Genomic DNA, 20,350 nt, shown 5'->3' on the forward strand with positions numbered 1-20,350 from the left:
GTGAGCTGAGTGTGGTAGTATTCCTTTTTCAATAAAACTACCCCCCCCCCTCCCTTATCAGCAGGTCTAACAATTACATTTTTTCTTTTCTCAAGAGATTGTAACCCTTCTTGAATATGTCTGGGGTTTACTCATTTCTTAGTTGGTATCTCTTTAAGATCCCGAATCACGAGGTTTTTAAAAACCTCAATATGCTGATTGGAGGACTGTTGTGGATTAAAAAGTGAATTATTTTTAAGTCCACTATCTATACCCACTGCGTAGTTAGTGACTCCAGCTCTAATATTGCCTGACGCCCTTGCAGGATTCGAGTAATACTTTTTAAGGTTTATTTTTCTTATATATCTATGCAGATCAATGTACACATTAAATTTGTTTACTGGTTTCCGTTTGGCGCATTTTAAACCAGCATGTAATATATTCAACTCCTTATTTGTCAAGGTAACATCGGCTAAATTATAGATACCATTTAATCGAAGTCCCTTCTTCTTTTTTTGCTGTTTACGTCCAGCCCTACATCCCCTTGCATATGGTTTACCATATGCTGGTATGGGCCTGACTGCTGTCCCCATTGAGAGGGGTACATCCCCTGTGATTGGGGAGGGCCCCACCCTTGGGGTCTCCCCCTCCAGGGTTTGCCTCCCCGCCTCCCCCCCCCTGCCTCTTCCTCCTTTCCATGGAAAAGGGCGAGGTGGGTTTGGGACTGGGGAATTATACTCACTGTGTTGGTTCAATGATTCAAAACGATTTTGTGTAGGGACCCGATAAGGGGAACTGGATCTTTGATCTAAATGATACCCATATGGGTCTATGTTTCCCTGATAATCATTATTTTTACCTTGCACATAATAGGGATTAGAATTCTTTGGCCTAGCCCCTTTCGGGCCCTGTGGGCCAGAATTGACCCTAGGTGGCCCTTTAGGGATACCTGAAGCAGGGGCAGGTATCTGAATGTTCTGATGTTGAGCTGACAGCTGACCTCCATCAGTTTGTCTGGGATTGATGCTAGTACCCGGATTTTGCCATAAATAAACACAATTATTTTTGAAATCCTCCAAATCTCTATAATACTTTTTGACTTTTTTCTTTTGTGTATCCTTGTCAATTTTTTCCAATTTTTTCTTGATGTCCGTATTAAATTTTACAACCACAGGTAACTCTTTATCTTGCTCCAATATACTCTTCAAATCTGCTATTTTTTTCTCCAAAAATTTCATTTTGCGTTTTTTCCTTTTTAAAATTAGCTCTTGCAGTTTGATGCCGACATTGTTAAAAAATTCCAACCACTCTGCCTTGGAACCCTCGTCATCTAATGCGTCTTGGGGAGTGACCTCCCACCTCAAACTCCTCATTATAATTTTTTCTTTTATATATTTCTCAAATGTAAATATGTCCCACCATGTCCGAACCTGTTTCTCCAAGATATATCCTAGAGAATTCAGGTTGGAGGTGAGATCCTGAGATGCATTGATCTCAATGGCATTGGAGAAAATTGTATCCACCTCCAATTGCCTATCTCTCAAAAAGGATATCGCATCCATGGCTGCAGGGTTAAAATGAAATTATAGTGATAAAGGAGTGAAGAAGATTTGTACAACCGCTACCTTGCAAATTCAACACTCACCCCGCGCTCTATCAAAGTCAGAGATATATATACACAAAAAAAACCTACAAGACCAGTAAGGTCTCAGCTGCTGTTATAATCAAATAAATATATATAAACAGGTGTAATAGAAAATCACAAATCATATAGATAAACCTACAACACTAACAGCGCTCTTAAACAAGTATATTGGCATGAATAGTATGGTCACTCTCCTACAAGAGGGATGGTGACCTGAAGTAAAGTTCCAATGAGGGTGTAACGCTCTGGCGTTTGTTTAGTGAACTGGATTTGCAGCTGCAGAATTTCCACTCAGTAGTCCTGTAGAGATGTGTTGAATCACCATATCCAACTCTCCAGACTCATCATTGTGGCCCAGCCTGCTTTAGCATACACATACACAAACACTCTGATAAGATGTTCCTGGAGTGATAGATCTGTATGCAATAGGGTGAGGTGTTATGCTGAAGGGATAGGCTTGAGTAGTGATAGTAATTAATGATAGGCACTCAGGTAGTAATGTTGCAGGAGTGATAGCAGATGGTGATAGATAGTATGCAGTAAGGTTAGCAATCATGTACAAGTAACAGGTGGTAGGGGATAGCAGATGAAGTGTACAGGAGATGCTAAGTTAGTGCAAGGATATAGATGGTAGTAGGCTCAAGAGCTAGCAATCTAGGTAACAGTGCAGATGATAGATATAGCAGTGCATAGATCCTAGAGTTAGCAACAGTCTTTAGTATGCAAGGATAGATAATGTAAGTTGATAGGAAGGAATCCCCTGCGGGGTACTTATCACTAGCTGGTTAGCGAGGTGAGCGGTCCGGTGGTGAGGTAAGGATCAGGTAGCGAGATACAGGATCAGGTAGCGAGATACAGGTTCAATCCAGGTATTGGGATAATAGCTGGAGGATTCGGCAGCGTCAGACAAGGCTGTATAACAGGCGGTTTGCACGAACACCTTGTGAGTGCACACCGGCGGTTGAAATAGCCGCTCAGAGCGGCGCCTAGTGATGACATCATCGGTGTTTAAAGAAACAGGCAACTATATGCGTTCCACCTACCTGAATGGTGGAACGCAATACGGAAGTAAGAGGCTAGAAAGGTACCGAAGGTACCAGGATCTTACAGTACCCCCCCCATAAGGCCGGCTCCAGAAGGCCTATAGCACTGGTCTCTCCGGGTATTTGGAGTGAAACCTTCGTATAAGCCTAGGTGCGTGCACGTCAGAAGTATCCAACCAGGTGTCGTCTTGGGGACCATAGTTTTTCCATCTGATGAGATATTGGAGTTTTCCTCTGTGGATACGAGAATCCAAAATCTCCCTAATCTCAAATTCTTCTCCCCCTTCAACTTGTACTGGAGGTGGTAGGTAGGTCTAATTCCTTGGTTGGGTATATGTGGCTTCAGCAGAGATACGTGGAAAATGGGGTGTATTTTAAGATCTGCCGGTAAAGTGAGTTGAACTGCAGCTCTCCCAATGAGCTTCTCCATTGGGAAAGGTCCCAGAAACAGAGGTCCAAGCTTTATACTGGGGATTTTCAACCTCAAGTTTTTCGTAGATAGCCAAACAAGATTCCCCAATAGCATATTGAGGAGAAGGTCTTCTACGAAGGTCGTAGTACCTTTTTTGTTGGCTATGAGCATGTGAGATGGTGGTGTTAAGTAAAACCAGAGAGTCTTTTATTTGGGTGAGATAGTCAGAGGCTACTGGGTTACTTGATGGTAGGATGCGTGGTGGAAGAAGTGTGGGATGAAACCCATAGTTTAGGTAGAACGGACTTTGCTTAGTAGTACTGTGGGTTGCATTATTATAAGCAAATTCTGCCAGAGGGAGGAGGTCCACCCAATCATCCTGTAGGTATGAGGTGTAGCAACGCAAATATTGTTCAATGCACTGGTTGATTCTTTCAGTTTGTCCATTGGTCTGAGGGTGATAGGGGGAAGTAAGTTTTCGCTCAATACGTAGTATGTGACATAGAACTTGCCAAAACTTAGAGATGAACTGTGAACCCTGGTCAGATAAAAGAGTCTTTGGAATTCCATGTAGCTTGAACACATGTTTCACTAGTAATTCCGCTGTTTCCTTAGATGAAGGTAGTCTGTGAATAGAAATGAAATGTGCCATCTTTGTCAGATGGTCCACTGACACTAGGATGGTAGTAAATCCTTTGGAAGGTGGTAATTCTACTATAAAGTCTAAAGACACAACTTCCCATGGAACCTTGGGTATTGGTAGACTGCAAAGTAGACCAGATGGTTTTGTAGTGTCAATTTTGGACCTTGCACAGATGTCACATGAGGAAACAAATTTTTGTACAGTCGTCTTCATACCAGGCCACCAAAATTGCCTGGTGAGCAAATTAAATGTTTTAGTCATACCCATATGTCCTGCCATAGGTACGTCATGTGATAATTCCAAGATTTTAGTACGCATACCAGGAGGTATGTAGAGTTTGTCGTTGAAGTAGAGGAAGCCTTCTGCATCAGCACTTAATTGTGGTGGTGCCGAATCCAGTCCTAGACTGTGCAGAATCTCTTTCTTTAAGGAACGAACAACACCAATAATACGATCATGGGGTATTATAGGAAGTGAAGGGATTTCAGCACAGTTATCTTCGGTTAACCGTGATAACGCATCCGCCTTCTTGTTTTTATCTGCAGGCGTGTAGGTCACTAAGAAGTTGAATCTTAGGAAGAATAATGACCAGCGTACCTGCCGGTGGGAAAGGGTCTTGTTGGTCTGAAGGTATTGGAGATTCTTATGATCTGTATATATGACTATTGGCAACCGGGTACCTTCAAGTAAATGTCGCCAGTTTTCTAGTGCCAGTTTTATGGCAAGCAACTCTTTTTCACCCACTGGGTAGTTTACCTCTGGGCTACTTAGTGATTTAGAGAAGAAAGCAACTGGGTGGAGTGGTGAAGTATTCGTTGGTCGTTGAGAGAGAACTGCTCCTACAGCCATATTTGACGCATCTACCTCTAGGATGTATTGGAGGGATGGGTCTGGATGGCGTAGTATGGGAGCAGAAGTGAAGCTTGATTTTAACAAGCGGAAAGCCTTATTTGCTTCTTCAGACCATTTGAATGTTTTTTTTACACTTGTAAGTTGTGTGAGTGGTCTAACAATAGAAGAGAAGTTCTTGATGAACTTCCTATAGAAGTTTGAGAACCCAAGGAATCGTTGTAATGCCTTACGAGTTGTTGGTACAGGCCAATCCAGAATACACGATATCTTGCTCATATCCATCTTGATACCGTTCTTAGATATGATGTATCCTAGGAATAATATTTCTTCCTTATGAAATAGGCATTTTTTCAGTTTTACGTATAAATTGTGTGCGAGTAATCTGGACAACACAAGTCTTACATGTCTCACATGTTCAGACAAGGATTGAGAATAAATGAGTATATCATCCAGATATACCACAACACAAACATCAAGTAAGTCTCTGAAGATGTCATTTATGAACCGCTGAAATGCTGCGGGAGCATTACACAACCCAAAAGGCATCACTAGATATTCGAATAGTCCGTATCTGGTTCTGAATGCTGTCTTCCACTCATCCCCATTACGGATACGAATGAGATTGTATGCCCCTTTTAGGTCCAATTTTGAAAAGTAGGTAGCTCCGCGCACTTGTTCAATGAGTTCCGGAATGAGAGGTAAAGGATAACGATCCTTTATTGTAATAGTATTTAATTGCCTATAGTCAATAATAGGCCTGAGACTTAAATCCTTATTGCGGACAAAGAAAAGTCCTGCGGCTGTGGAAGAAGTAGAGGGTCTAATAAACCCTTTCGCTAAATTCTCGTCTAAGTATTCCTTAAGATGAGAAAGTTCATCCTGAGATAGAGGATAAACATGTCCGAAAGGTAGTTTACTGTTAGGGAGTAGATCGATACAACAATCATAGTCCCTATGGGGAGGCAATACTTGAACGTTTTTCTCAAGAAAGACTTCAGACAAGTCCTGATAGCATGGTGGTGGTGTGATTTCATCCGACACCATGGACAGGATTTTTTTATAAGATTGGAGGTTACACGTGGTCTCGCAATAGTGAGAGGGGAAAGTTAGTGTCCGCGTTTTCCAATCAATGTTTGGTTGATGTATGTGTAACCAAGGAAGCCCAAAAATAATGGGAAAATGTGGTGAAGGTAATACATCAAAGGTGGTGGTCTCAACATGAGACTCGTTAGTAGTAACAAGAAGTGCTTGTGTTTGATTGGTAATTGGACCAGAAGATAACGGAATACCGTTAATTAAACTGACAGAGACAGGGATAGGTTTTGAAACAATAGGTATTTTATTCAAAGCAACAAAACTAGTGTCAATGTAGTTCCCACAAGATCCTGTGTCGATCATAGCCTTGGTAGTGATTCTATTTTGGTCCCACTGTAAGATCAAATGAATGAAAAGATAGGGATTAGAAAAAGAAGTCGTTAATCCCGCCAGTAATACATGTGAACACTTACCCTCTTTTTTGAGGACAAGGGGACAGACGCTTATCAGATGATCAGCGGATGCACAATACATGCAGAGATTTTGAGATTTTCTCCTGGCTCGTTCAACAGACGACAATGGTGGACGTATAATTCCTACCTCCATAGGAGAAGGGTCGGAAGACGAAAATCGAGAAGGATTGGGTAATGGTACTCCCATTTTCTCAGCCTTCCTTTCTCGTAACAGTCTGTCGATATTGATGCTGAGTTGTATTAAGGCATCCAAAGTGCCAGGTAAATCCGCTCAGGCGAGCTCGTCTTTTACGGCTTCGGATAACCCGAGCCTGAACTGGGTTCGTAGAGATGCGTCATTCCACCCTGAATCTAGGGTCCATCTCTTGAACTCTGCTACGAAGTCTTCAACAGGTCTCCTTCCCTGTTTTAAAGCCCTCAATTGGGTGTCAGCAGTACTCTGCTTGTTTGGGTCTTCATACAGGCTAGAAAGTTCTGCTAGGAACGCAGGATAGGAGTTGAGAAGAGGGTCATTTTTCTCGAAGAAGGAGTCTGCCCAAGCCCGTGGATCACCTGACATATATGATATAGTGGTACAGACTTTAATTTGGTCTGTATTGTAAGTACAAGGTTTTAAATCAAAAAGCAATTGACATGCGTTTTTAAATTCACAAATTTTTTTCCGATCACCTGTAAACACTTGTGGAGGGTTTATTTTAGGCTCACGGTGTTGAGCAGCAGTGAGCTGTGATACACGGGCTACCTGCTGTCTCAAAGTCTGATTTTCTTTTTGCACTTCGGTAAGAGAAACAAGTAATGCATCTACCTTTTGTGTTAGGTGCATCACATGAGTGGCTAATTCTGCTGAATCCATTTTTTTTTCTGGTTCGTGCAATCTGTAACGCTCTGGCGTTTGTTTAGTGAACTGGATTTGCAGCTGCAGAATTTCCACTCAGTAGTCCTGTAGAGATGTGTTGAATCACCATATCCAACTCTCCAGACTCATCATTGTGGCCCAGCCTGCTTCAGCATACACATACACAAACACTCTGATAAGATGTTCCTGGAGTGATAGATCTGTATGCAATAGGGTGAGGTGTTATGCTGAAGGGATAGGCTTGAGTAGTGATAGTAATTAATGATAGGCACTCAGGTAGTAATGTTGCAGGAGTGATAGCAGATGGTGATAGATAGTATGCAGTAAGGTTAGCAATCATGTACAAGTAACAGGTGGTAGGGGATAGCAGATGAAGTGTACAGGAGATGCTAAGTTAGTGCAAGGATATAGATGGTAGTAGGCTCAAGAGCTAGCAATCTAGGTAACGGTGCAGATGATAGATATAGCAGTGCATAGATCCTAGAGTTAGCAACAGTCTTTAGTATGCAAGGATAGATAGTGTAAGTTGATAGGAAGGAATCCCCTGCGGGGTACTTATCACTAGCTGGTTAGCGAGGTGAGCGGTCCGGTGGTGAGGTAAGGATCAGGTAGCGAGATACAGGATCAGGTAGCGAGATACAGGTTCAATCCAGGTATTGGGATAATAGCTGGAGGATTCGGCAGCGTCAGACAAGGCTGTATAACAGGCGGTTTGCACGAACACCTTGTGAGTGCACACCGGCGGTTGAAATAGCCGCTCAGAGCGGCGCCTAGTGATGACATCATCAGTGTTTAAAGAAACAGGCAACTATATGCGTTCCACCTACCTGAATGGTGGAACGCAATACGGAAGTAAGAGGCTAGAAAGGTACGGAAGGTACCAGGATCTTACAGAGGGACAATCCAATATATAGGGACCAGGGTGTGAAGGATTCCTTGACCACTTCCATACAGAGCAGTTAGACCCCCTTCCTGCCCAGACCAATTTTTAGCTTTTAGCACTCTCACACTTTGAATGACAATTGCTCAGTCATGCTACACTGTAACCAAACAAAATTTTTATCATTTTTTTCACACAAATAGAGCTTTCTTTTGGTGGTATTTGATCACAACTGGGGTTTTTTTTTCGTGATATAAGCAAAAAAAGAGCAAAATTTTGAAAAAAAAACACTTTTTTTTAGTTTCTATTATAAAATTTTGCAAAAAATTATTTTTTTTTTTCATACATGTGGGCCAAAATGTATACTGCTACATATCTCTGGTAAAATTAACCCAAATTAGTGTATATTATTTAGTCTGTGTGAAAGTTATTTAGTCTAGAAACTATGGTACCAATTGCTGAAAATTGATCACACCAGATGTACTGATGGCCTATCTCCTTTCTCGAGGCCCTGAAATGTCAGGACAGTACAAATACCCCCCAAATGACCCCTTTTTGTAAAGTAGACAGTCCAAGGTATTTAGTAAGAGGCATGGTGAGTTTTTTGAAGTTATAATTTTTTCCCACAATTCTTGGGAAAATGAAGAAAAATTTTTTTCCATTTTTTCCCATAAAGATGTCAATTTATAAGCCATTTCTAACACATAGCATGTACACAGCAAAAATGACACCCCAAAATACATTCTGCTACTCCTTCTGAGTATGGTGATACCACATGTGTGAGACTTTTACACAGCCTGGCCACAAAAAGAGCCTCCACATCCAAGTAGCACCTTCAGGCATTCTAGGAGCACAAATACACATAAAACTTTCTTACTACCTATCACACTTTTCAAGGCCCTAGAGCACCAATACAATGGAAAAGTCCACAAAATGACCCCATTTTGGAAAGCAAACACTCCAACGTATATTCTATGAGGCATTATGGGTCGTTTGAACATGTAATTTTTTTCCACAAGTTTTTGGAAAATGTGGGAAAAAAATAAAAACTTTTTTTTTTTACACAAAGTTGTCAATTTATAGGATATTCCTAACACATAGCATGTACACAGCAAAAATTACACCCCAAAATACATTCTGCCACTCCTCCTGAGTATGGCAATACCACATGTGTGAAACTTTTTTACAGCCTAGCCATATCGAGGGGCCCAACATCCAAGGAGCACCATCATGCATCCTAGCCACTTGCCTAGGCCTATTTTTGACATTTGGTGTTTACAAGTTAAAATCAGTTGTTTTTGCTAGAAAACTACTTAGAACCCCCAAACAAAATATATATTTTTTTAGCAGAGACCCTAGAGAATAAAATGGAGATTATTGCAATATTTTTTAGCACACCGTATTTGCGCAGCGGTCTTCCAAATGCAATTTTTTTTGGAAAAAAATCACTTTTTTTAATGAAAAAATAAAAAAACACTAAAGTTAGCCCAATTTTTTTCCATAATGTGAAAGATAATGTTACGCCGAGTAAATAGATACCCAACATGTCATGCTTCAAAATTGCGCACGCTCACGGAATGGCGACAAACTTTGGTACTTAAAAATCCCCATAGGCAACAATTTAAAAATTTCTACAGGTTGCCATCCTAGAGTTACAGAGGAGGTCTAGGGCTCAAATTATTGCTCTTGCTCTAATGATCGCGGTGATACCTCACATGTGTGGTTTAAACACAGTTTACATATGTGGGCGGGGTTTCCGTATGCGTTCGCTTCTGTGCGCAAGCTCACGGGGACAGGGCGCTTTAATTTTTTTTTTTTTACTATTTATTTTATATATTATTTTCTATTTTTACACCGTTTAAAAAAAAAAAAAAAAATTATAATTTTTATTTCTATTACAAGGAATGTAAACATTCCTTGTAATAGAAATAGGCACGACAGGACCTCTTTTTTGTGAGATCTGGGGTAAAAAAAAATAAATAAATAAAATAAATTATATAAAATGAAAAAAAAAAAAGGGACCTTTAAACCGGTTGCTAGGCAACAACGTTTGCCGTAGCTCCAGTCCTCCAAGACCATAGAGTCGATGATGATGGGTACTCCGGTGACAGGTACTCAAAGTACCCGAGTACCTGTCATCAGAGTACCCGAGTACCTGTCATCAGAGTACCAGAGTACCCGTCATCAGAGTACCCGAGTACCCGTCATCAGAGTACCCGAGTACCTGTCATCAGAGTACCCGAATACCTGTCACCAGCCCATCAGAGTACCCGAGTACCTGTCACCAGCCTATCAGGTACTCTGATGACAGGTACTCGGGTACTCTGATGGGTAGGTGACAGGTACTTGGGTACTCTGATGGGTAGGTGACAGGTACTCGGGTACTCTGATGACGGGTACTCCGGTGACAGGTACTCAAAGTACCCGAGTACCTGTCATCAGAGTACCCGAGTACCCGTCATCAGAGTACCCGAGTACCCGTCATCAGAGTACCCGAGTACCCATCATCAGAGTACCCGAATACCCATCATCAGAGTACCCGAATACCTGTCACCAGCCCATCAGAGTACCCGAATACCTGTCACCAGCCCATCAGAGTACCCGAGTACCTGTCACCAGCCCATCAGAGTACCGAGTACCTGTCATCAGAGTACCTTATGGGCTGGTGACAGGTACTCGGGTACTTTGATGGGCTAGTGACAGGTACTTTGATGGGCTAGTGACAGGTGCTCTTTATTGGGGGGGGGGCAATCAGTGTGTTTGGGGTGCACTGTAATTGGCAACTAGCTGTTACCACAATCTCCTCCTCACACAGGATCAGTGTGTGAGGAGGAGAACACGGTGACAGCTAGTTACTGTGTTCTCTGTTGACATTTGTGACCGGCTGTGATTGGACACAGCCGGTCACGTGGTAAAAAGCCAATTTCATTGGCTCTTTACCTAGATCGGGGATGGGCTCTGTCCGAGGGACGAGCCTTGTCCCCGATCGCTGCTCTGTGCGCCCCCCATTGCAGAGAGAACGAGCCGCTCATGTGATCAGCTGTGATTGACACAGCCGATCACATGGTAAACAGCCAATTTCTATTGGCTGTTTACCTTGATCAGGGATGGGCTATGTCAGAGGGACGAGCCTCATCCCTGATCGCTGCGCTGCGCGCCCCCGGGGGCGCGCAGTAGCAGCTAAAACGGGCGGACGTCATATGACGTCCGCCCGGAACGGTAAAGCCATCCTGCCGGCGTCATTTTACAGTACGCCGGTATGGATGTGGTTAATCGTCACCAACCAATCACCGGTGCTCCCCCCTCTTTCTTGGAACTCACCAGACAAGAGGTCAAGGCTCACCTTCAGAATAAACTTCAATCATCCTATGGCTGTCCCCGAACTTGTATGGTCATACTCCTTATATACTTTAATGGCCTTCACATAGAACTCCAATCAAGATGTCATGTAAAATGAAGAGTGGGGCACATAGTGTAATACCGCAATTTTAATGAGTTAAAACAATACACAAGCACCCCATTCCCCTCAAGATTTCTACTCACAAACAAATCATGACATGAAGGCATTCAATAAATTATGCACGCTTGATGTCCACCACTCGATTCAAACCTGTCCTCCAGGAGATCGTAGCGTAGACCAGCGTAGTAGCAGGCGACCGCGCACACACGCCCTGACGCATTTTGTTGTAAGGACTTCCACTGAGAGCACGTGTGCGCGGCGTGGTGCGTTCGGCTGATTTTATCTACCATATGGCGCAGGCGCACTCGGGACCAGCGCTGTAACCCGGAAGTAAATGCAACACGCTCACTTCCGCCTACATGACGTCAGATCCTGTATAGGAACCCGCGTACTGTGACATAATGAAGCAGAACATGATCCACTCCCTTCGGAGACTGGGCCACAGGGCAGTATTCCAACATGACCACTGCCTTGCTAAAGAAGCTGAGGGTAAAGGTGATGGACTGGCCAAGTAGGTCTCCAGTCCTAAACCCTAATGAGCATCTGTGGGGCATCCTCAAACAGAAGGTGGAGGAGCGCAGGGTCTCTAACATCCACCAGCTCCGTGATGTCATCATGGAGGAGTGGAAGAGGACTCCAGTGGCAACCTGTGAAGCTCTGGTGAACTCCATGGACAAGAGGGTAAGGCAGTGCTGGAAAATAATGGTAGCAACACAAAATAATGACACTTTGGGCCAAATTTGGACATTTTCACTTAGGGGTGTACTCACTTTTGTTGCCAGCAGTTTAGACATTAATGGCTGTGTGTTGAGTTATTTTGAGGGGACAGCAAATGTACACTGTTATACAAGCTGTACACTCACTACTTTACATTGTAGCAAAGTGTAATTTCCTCAGTGTTGTCACATGAAAAGATATAAAAAAATATTTACAAAACTCTGAGGGGTGTACTCACTTTTGTGAGATTATATATATATATATATATATATATATATATATATATATATATACTTATATATATATATATATTTATTTTATTTTATTTTTGATGCAAATAGTCTAAATCCCTGAATTTGACCTGTTGTTAGTCTCTTGCAGGGCTAGAGAGTTAGAGGAAAAAACAGTACAAGGTCAACAGTACAACAGTACAAATCAGTTCATGTGGTGACAAGAAGCACGCTGATATGAAGAGAAAGAAGAGTGACAGAGAGGCGAGCTCACCACTGTACCACTGCTTTAGTAGTCTAATCACAGGTTTTGAAGCTGGTCCTGGATGACTTGGGCTCAGGGGAAGTTGGTGGAATAAAAGTGCTGCCAGGGAAATCTCTGGATTGAAGATGACAATCACAGCAAAGACTGGTTTTGGTATTGTATCTTGTTATTTTTGGCCAGAGTTCTCCTTTAAGGTAGACCACAGACTATACCTCTCAGAAAAAAAGGTTCTGGGACTTAAGACAAGAAAGAGCCTGGTACTGAAGTGGTTAACTTAGACATTAAAAAACTATAAGACAGTTTCCATCTTGCTTGGTTCTCCAGGGACTGTCAATATAATTGACTGACACTTAGTATTGCTTTACCTAAACAGTAAGGGCTCTTTCACACAGGCGGACAGTTCAGATCCGCCTGTCCGTTTTTTTGGCGGATCTGAACGGTGCCCCCATGCATCCCTATGGGGCATCGGATGTCAGCGGAGACATGTCCGCTGACATCCAAACCGTCAAATCTGGACAGATGTAAACCCTATTTTCCAACTGTCCAGCGGATCGGATGGGATCGGATGAGAAGGGACCGACGGTCCGTTCCCATCCGATTTCCCCCATAGAGATGTATGGGGAACTGACAGCTGTGTCTCTGCACACAGCGCGGAGACACAGCGGTCATCGTCCTGCTCAGCGGGGGATCAGCGGATCGATCCCCGCTGAGATAAATGGAGTCCGTCCAACGGACGGAGTGTGCGAAAGGGGCCTAAGGCTCTGTTCAGATCTGGATATGGTGGGGGCAGATCACAGTTGAGGTATACAGCAGAACAATGCTTCCCAGTAGTGTAGGTAAACAAGTATTTTTTTACTGTTTGCAAGTATATTAGCAATAATTGTCTTGAGCTTTATACTCAGCCTAAGATTTATTTTGCATTGCTAAATCTGCCCCTTAGCAAACATTTCTGCCATAAGGGAATTGATTGTGCACTGTATGGGACATTCATGGTTGTTATAGTAATTGACATATTTCAGAGCACAGAAAACCAAGGAAAACAGGAAATCATACATTCCACAGCATCACATGTTCATACAAGCTCGTTATTGTTAGCACACAGACATAGCTCATGGAACGAAAAGTACCCATGATTTTCTGAAGGAGAAATTGGAATGATTAATCAGTAATCATAACGAGACATCACCCTTTCTCATTTCCTATATTTGAACTGAAAAGATCATTGACATAAAAGGGAAGTTTGCCTATATATTAAAAGGGAAAAACTGCTAGAAGGCTTTAAAACTTTTCTAGAACCAAATCAGTTATCAGAATGATTGGCTCATTCTGTGCCAGAATGAATGTTCTGGGATTGATGTTATTTATTGGAGCAGTCACTTTGAGCTGCGCCTTTCCACAAAAGAAAGGTAAGATCACAGCATGCTAACAGATATATTGATTTAGATTGCCTCTTTCTCTCTCTCTCTTACTCTCTCTTTCCCCCATCCTCTATCACTATATTGTCCCTCCTCTATCTCTCCCTCCCTCTATTTCTCACTCTCCCTTCCTCCCTCTATTACTCTCTCTCTCTCTCTCTCCCTCCCTCTATTACTCTCTCTCCCCTCCTCTATCACTCTCTTTCTTTCCCTTCCTCTATCACTCTCTCTCCCCTGCTCTATCACTCTCTTTCTTTCCCTTCCTCTATCACTCTCTCTCCCCTGCTCTATCACTCTCTTTCTTTCCCTTCCTCTATCACTCTCTCTCTCTCTCTCCCCTCCTCTCTCTCTCTCCTCCCTCCTCTATCTCTCTCTTCCTTCCCCTATCACTCTTTATCTCTCACACACACACTCTCTCTCTCCTCTATCACACTCTCCCTCTCCCCTCCTCTATTACCCTCGCCTCTCTCTCTCACTCTGTCTTTCTCTCCCCCTCCTCCCTTGCTCTCTCTTTCCCCCATGTCTCTCCCCCTTATTTCTTTCTCTCTATTTCTCTCTTTTCCTCTCCCCAGCCCATCTCCCTCTCCCCCATTCCTCCCCCCTTCTCCCCCTCATGTCTCCCTATCTCTTCCTCCCTATCTCTCCCCCATCTCTTTCTCCACCATCTCTCTCTCTCTTCCTCCCCATTTCTCACTCCCCATCTCTCTCCCCCACTTCTCTCTTTCTCTCTTGTCCTCTCCCCACCCCATCTCTCTTTCCCCCTATCTCTCCCTCCCCCTTCTCTCTCCCCCATCTCTCACTCACTCTTCCTCCCTATCTCTCCTCCATCTCCCTTTCCCCCTATTTCCCCCCCTCCCTCCCCATTTCTCTCTCTTCACCCCCCCCCCCCCCCCCCCATTTCTCTCTCTTTCTCTCTGTCTCACTTTTTCTCCTTCACTGTATCTCTGCCTTTCCCTCTCTCTTCCTGGATGTCTGAAAAAGGCTCATGCCTCATATAAACAGTATATACACACTCAGCGGCCACTTTATTAGGTACACCTTGCTAGTACCAGGTTGGACCACCTTTTGCCTTCAGAACTGCCTTAATTCTTCATGGCATAGATTCAACAAGGTGTTGGAAATATTCCTCAGAGATTTAGTTCCATATTGACATGATAGCATCACGCAGTTGCTGCAGATTTGTCGGCTGTACATCCATAAGGCAAATCTCCCTTTCCACCACATCCCAAATGTGCTCTATTAGATTGAGATCTGGTGACTGTGGAGGCCATTAGAGTACACTGACCTCATTGTCATGTTTAACAAGCCAGTATGAGATTATTTGAGCTTTGTGACATGTTGCATTATGCTGCTAGAAGTAGCCATCAGAAGATGGGTACACTGTAGTCATAAAGGGATGGATATGGTCAGCAACAATACTCAGGTAGGCCGTGGTGTTTAATTGATGCTCAACTAAGGGGCCCAAAGTGTGCCAAGAAAATATCCCCCACACCATTACACCACCACTACCACCATTACGAACTGTTGATACAAGGCAGGATGGATCCATGCTTTCATGTTGTCTATGCCACATTCTGACCCTAACATCTGAATGTAGCAGCTGAAAATGAGACTCTTCAGACCATCTGGAACCAACAACCAGGCCATGTTCAAAGTCACTTTAATCCCTTTTCTCTCCCATTCTGATGCTCGATTTGAACTTCAGCAAGTCGTCTTCACCATATCTAGATACCTAAATGAGTTGCTGCCATGTGATTGGCTGATTAGTAATTTGTGTTACCAAGCAAAAAACAGGTGTACCTAATAAAGTGAGTGAGCATATATTATTCTCTCTGTCAAGGAATGGACATAATTTCTATTATATTTAGGTTTACACCAAAATGTTTATTAGCTATTATGAGTTTTTATATATATTTGAGGAATAATATAATTAACAGCTTTATAGTATGTATGCTGTTTTTAATTTTTTTTTGCATTTTGAACAGATTAGAGAAAGTTTTTAAAATACCTTTTTTACTGTCTATGTCTCTTTGGGGAGATTTTCCTCGACTTTCTGTCCTAGACATAAGAAGTGGGAGGAATACTCTCTGCAGTAAGAAAACATTTCCTCTTAGACTGTTGTCACCAGAACGAGTATCCCCATTGGAAGGCATCACCTTCTGCCTCAGAAACATTGGTCACCAAGACAAATACAGAGGGTGATACAAACAGCAAAATGTAACAGAGGTTCCAACCTTTCCCAACTCTATCCACAACAAAAAAAAGTTCTATTTTTGCATACACTCTAAAGCAAAAATTAAATAAATACTGAGATATGTAATAGTTGGCGTTACCTGTGTTGTGGTAAAAACTATGCAATAAAGTGTGCCTGAAAATAACGTAGCCATGGAAAATGTGGCTGTGTAGTGCTATAAACTTTTTTGCTATTTTTTTAATATTATTTTTTACTATAATTTATTTACAATAGTATTTTTTATTATTTTTTAGAATTTTTTTTAGGAGCCCCGTTCAGGGGCTTTGGTGTAATATTAGGGGTTTAAACAGAACATAAAATAAGCTATTGCTCTGACTGGAACCCAACCATCATTTAATGGAGCACATCCCTCAAACCTACCTAAGGGCTCTTTCACACGGTCTGCCTCCGTAGGCAGATCCGTGTTGCTCAGCGGGGATCGATCCGCGATCCCCGCTGAGCCAGCGGATGACAGCTCCGTCTCCGCTTGCAGAGCGGAGAGGGAGGTGTCTCAGCCCCCGCTGCCCTCTATGGGGGCCTGATGAGAGCGGACCGCTTGTCCGCTCTCATCAGATCCGATCCGATCCGATTACTGAACGGATGGAAAAATAGGGTTTCCATCCGTCCAGATTTCAAGCACAGGATCGGATGCGGATGGCAGCGGGTGTCAGCGGAGGTGTCTCCGCTGACACCCGCTGCCCCATAGAGCTGCATGGAGGATCCGATCAGATCCGCCTGAAAAACTGACAGGCGGATCTGATCGGATCGCCCGTGTGAAAGAGCCCTAAAAGTTCTTTCAAATTAGGTTTATGCTGGTAGTGGCTGTGTCCTGCATGGATATTTGGAAATGTATTTGCGCTACAAAATACAAGAACAATAATCTAATTGTACAAGGTTCATTAACCATTGTATTCCCAAGAACCATTTTAAACAGCTCCTAAATTACACTTGTTTGTCCAAGAGCTGATTTAAAATGGTGTTCAGTTTCAGTGGTTGCAAAGAGATAAGTTAAAGTGTAACTCCATGTTTTCAAAAAAAGTTTAAAGGGGTTGTAAAGTCAGAAGGTTTTTTTATGTTAATGCATCTATGCATTGAGATAAAAAGTCTTCTGTGTGTAGCAGCCCCCCTCAGCCCCTCTAATACTTACCTGAGCCTCCTCTCTATCCAGCGATATCCAGGGACTCTCTCTCCGAATTGGCTGAGACACAGCAGTGGCGACACTGGCTCCCATTGCTGTCAAACAAACTCAGTTAGCCAATCAAGAGAGAGAGGGGGCAGGGTCGAATGGCAGCTCCATGTCTGAATGGATACACTGGGCTGCAGCTCAGTTCACACTCCCCCATAGCAAGCTGCTTGCTGTGGGGGCATTTAACAAGAGGGATGGGCCAGGGGCTAGCCTAGGGACCCGAGAAGAGGAGGATCTGGGCTGCCCTGTGCAAAACCACTTCACAGAGCAGGTAAGTATATGTTTGTTATTTTAATAGAATAAAAAAAAAAAAATAAAACAAGACTTTACAATCGCTTTAAGTTATATAAATTAGAGAGTTACATCACTGCAGGTTTGTACTTCCTTTCGGGTAACTATATCTAGCATGTTAAGTCCATTAACCACTTCTGGACCTGAAGTTTTTACCCCCTTAACGACCAGGCCATTTTTGCGATACGGCACTGCGTTATTTTAACCACTTAAGCCCCGGAGGATTTGGCTGCTAAAAGACCAGGTTGTATTTTGCGATTAGGGCACTGCGTGAATTTAACGGACAATTGCGCAGTCGTGCGACGCTGTACCTAAACAAATTTGACGTCCTTTTTTTCCCACAAACAGAGATTTCTTTTGGTGGTATTTGATCACCTGTGCGATTTTTTGATCACGCGCTATAAACAAAAAAAGAGCTTCAATTTTGCAAAAATAACAATATTTTTCACATTTTTTTATATGAAATTCCCCCCCAAAAAAAAGTAAAAATCAAAAATTTTTAACATTTTCGGCCAATTTGTTTTATGCTACATATGTTTGGTAAAAAAAATCGCAAAAAGCCTATTTTGATTGGTTTGCGCAAAAGTTATCGCGTTTACTAACAAAGGGAAAGATTTTTGTCATTTTTGATCACGCGCTATAAACAAAAAAAGAGCTTCAATTTTGCAAAAATAACAATATTTTTCACATTTTTTTATATGAAATTCCCCCCAAAAAAAAAGTAAAAATCAAAAATTTTTAACATTTTCGGCCAATTTGTTTTATGCTACATATGTTTGGTAAAAAAAATCGCAAAAAGCGTATTTTGATTGGTTTGCGCAAAAGTTATCGCGTTTACTAACAAAGGGAAAGATTTTTGTAATTTTTGTTGTTTTTTTTTTAACGCGTAATGGCGGCGATCTGCGATTTTTTTGCGGTACTGCGACATTGGGGCGGACAGATCGGACCCTTGACTGACATTTTTGACACTTTTGGGGTTACCAGTAACATTTCTACAGTAATCAGTGCTATATATATATGCACTGTTACTGTAAAATTACACTGGCAGTGAAGGGGTTAACTTTATTTGAGAGGGAGGGGCTGTGTGTGTCCCTAGGGGCGGGATTCTAACTGTGATTGGCTGTGGCTTGAGCTTTAGGAACACTGATCAACGGTCCTACATAGTAGAACCGTATGATCAGTGTTTCTACACAGGGGAGAATGACAGGCAGCTTGTTTACACAAGCTTCCTGCCTTTCTCCCTCTCCCCCGATGATCGCAGAGTGACCGGCGGACATCGGGTCCGCCGGTCACACGCGCGGGGGGGTCAGTGACCGCGCTGGAGCGCGTATATATACGTCACTTTGCCTGTGAGGGGCTGACCACGGCAAGCGGTTAACTGACAAATGCATGCTCGTGTGACACTGTACCCAAATAAAATTCATGTCCCTTTTTTTCCCACAAATAGAGCTTTCTTTTGGTGGTATTTGATCACCTCTGCGTTTTTTATTTTTTGTGCTATAAACAAAAAAAGAGCGGCAATTCTGAAACAAATTTGCAATTTTTAACGGGACTGTGACATTGCGACAGACAGATCGGACACCTAACTGACACTTTTGAGAGGACCAGTGACATTACTACAGTAATCAGTGCTAAACATATGCACTGTTACTGTACTAATGACACTGGCAGGGAAGGAGTTAACACTAGGGGCGATCAAAGGTTACGTGTGTCCCTAGGGGATGCTTTCTAACTGTGTGGGAAATCGACTCACTAGATGAACACAGAGATCCATGTTCCTAAATAGCAGATTACTGTGTTCATCTCTGACAGAACGATGGTCTGCCTTGTTTACATAGGCTGACCATCGTTCTGTCTCTGTGGGGAGTGTGCCCCCACTAACTAGGTGACTGACAGGTACGCAGTTTCGTGCAATAGAGCCGACCTGCCGCAGTGTATGTACTGCTGGCGGTTGGCAAGTGGTTAAAGTACATCTAAAGATAAAACATATGTAGCAGGATTCCCAGCCATTTTGCTGGATGTGGGTCCACCTGGGTTACCGCTAACAACAACAGCACATTTAAGCATGTTCTCCAAGTGTGAGCACTGCAACAGTAACCAGTTCAGTATCTTTGGGTTTTTATATTTATTGAAAACTTGGATGGGAGAAGGGATAAGTGGGATACTCTTTTGGCTCAACTATGAACAATTTGCAGGGGACAACTGAAAAATGCCTGTTGGCGCTGACTTGACGCTGACTTGATGCCGGTCAATGCCAGTTGACGCTGGTTAATGCTGGCCTGCTGCCTGTTAACTCTGAACTGACTTCTGACCACTTCCTTGTGTCTCAAAGTCCTTTTGAAGCTCCCTTTGGCACTCCTTGCTGAGGTAGCTACTTTATCACTGCTGCACTGCTTAACACTTCAGGGCCCACACCAGCACCCTCTTTCACACACTTATCTTCAGGGCTTAGACATTAGCACCCCCTTTTCTAAACCATCTCTACTGGTTAGCTGGCTCCCGGATCCCTCTGACCTTCTGGAGTGGTCACCTATTATAGGCAGACCCCTGGGCGGTTTACAGTACTCACGACACTGCTTTCCTGGAAACTTCTGCCCAGCAGCTCCACTTAGTCCACAGCACACTGGATCCCTCTCTCAAGCTCAGCTCAACCTTCCGTCTTCTAGGCTGACCGCCAAGGACATTTTCCTCATGCTGGCAGGAGGAGAGACAGTTGTCACCCTCCTCCTGGGACT

The sequence above is a fragment of the Pelophylax lessonae genome (genome assembly GCF_965119305.1).
Source record: "Pelophylax lessonae genome assembly, chromosome: 8".
NCBI classification, from domain to species: Eukaryota; Metazoa; Chordata; class Amphibia; order Anura; family Ranidae; genus Pelophylax; species Pelophylax lessonae.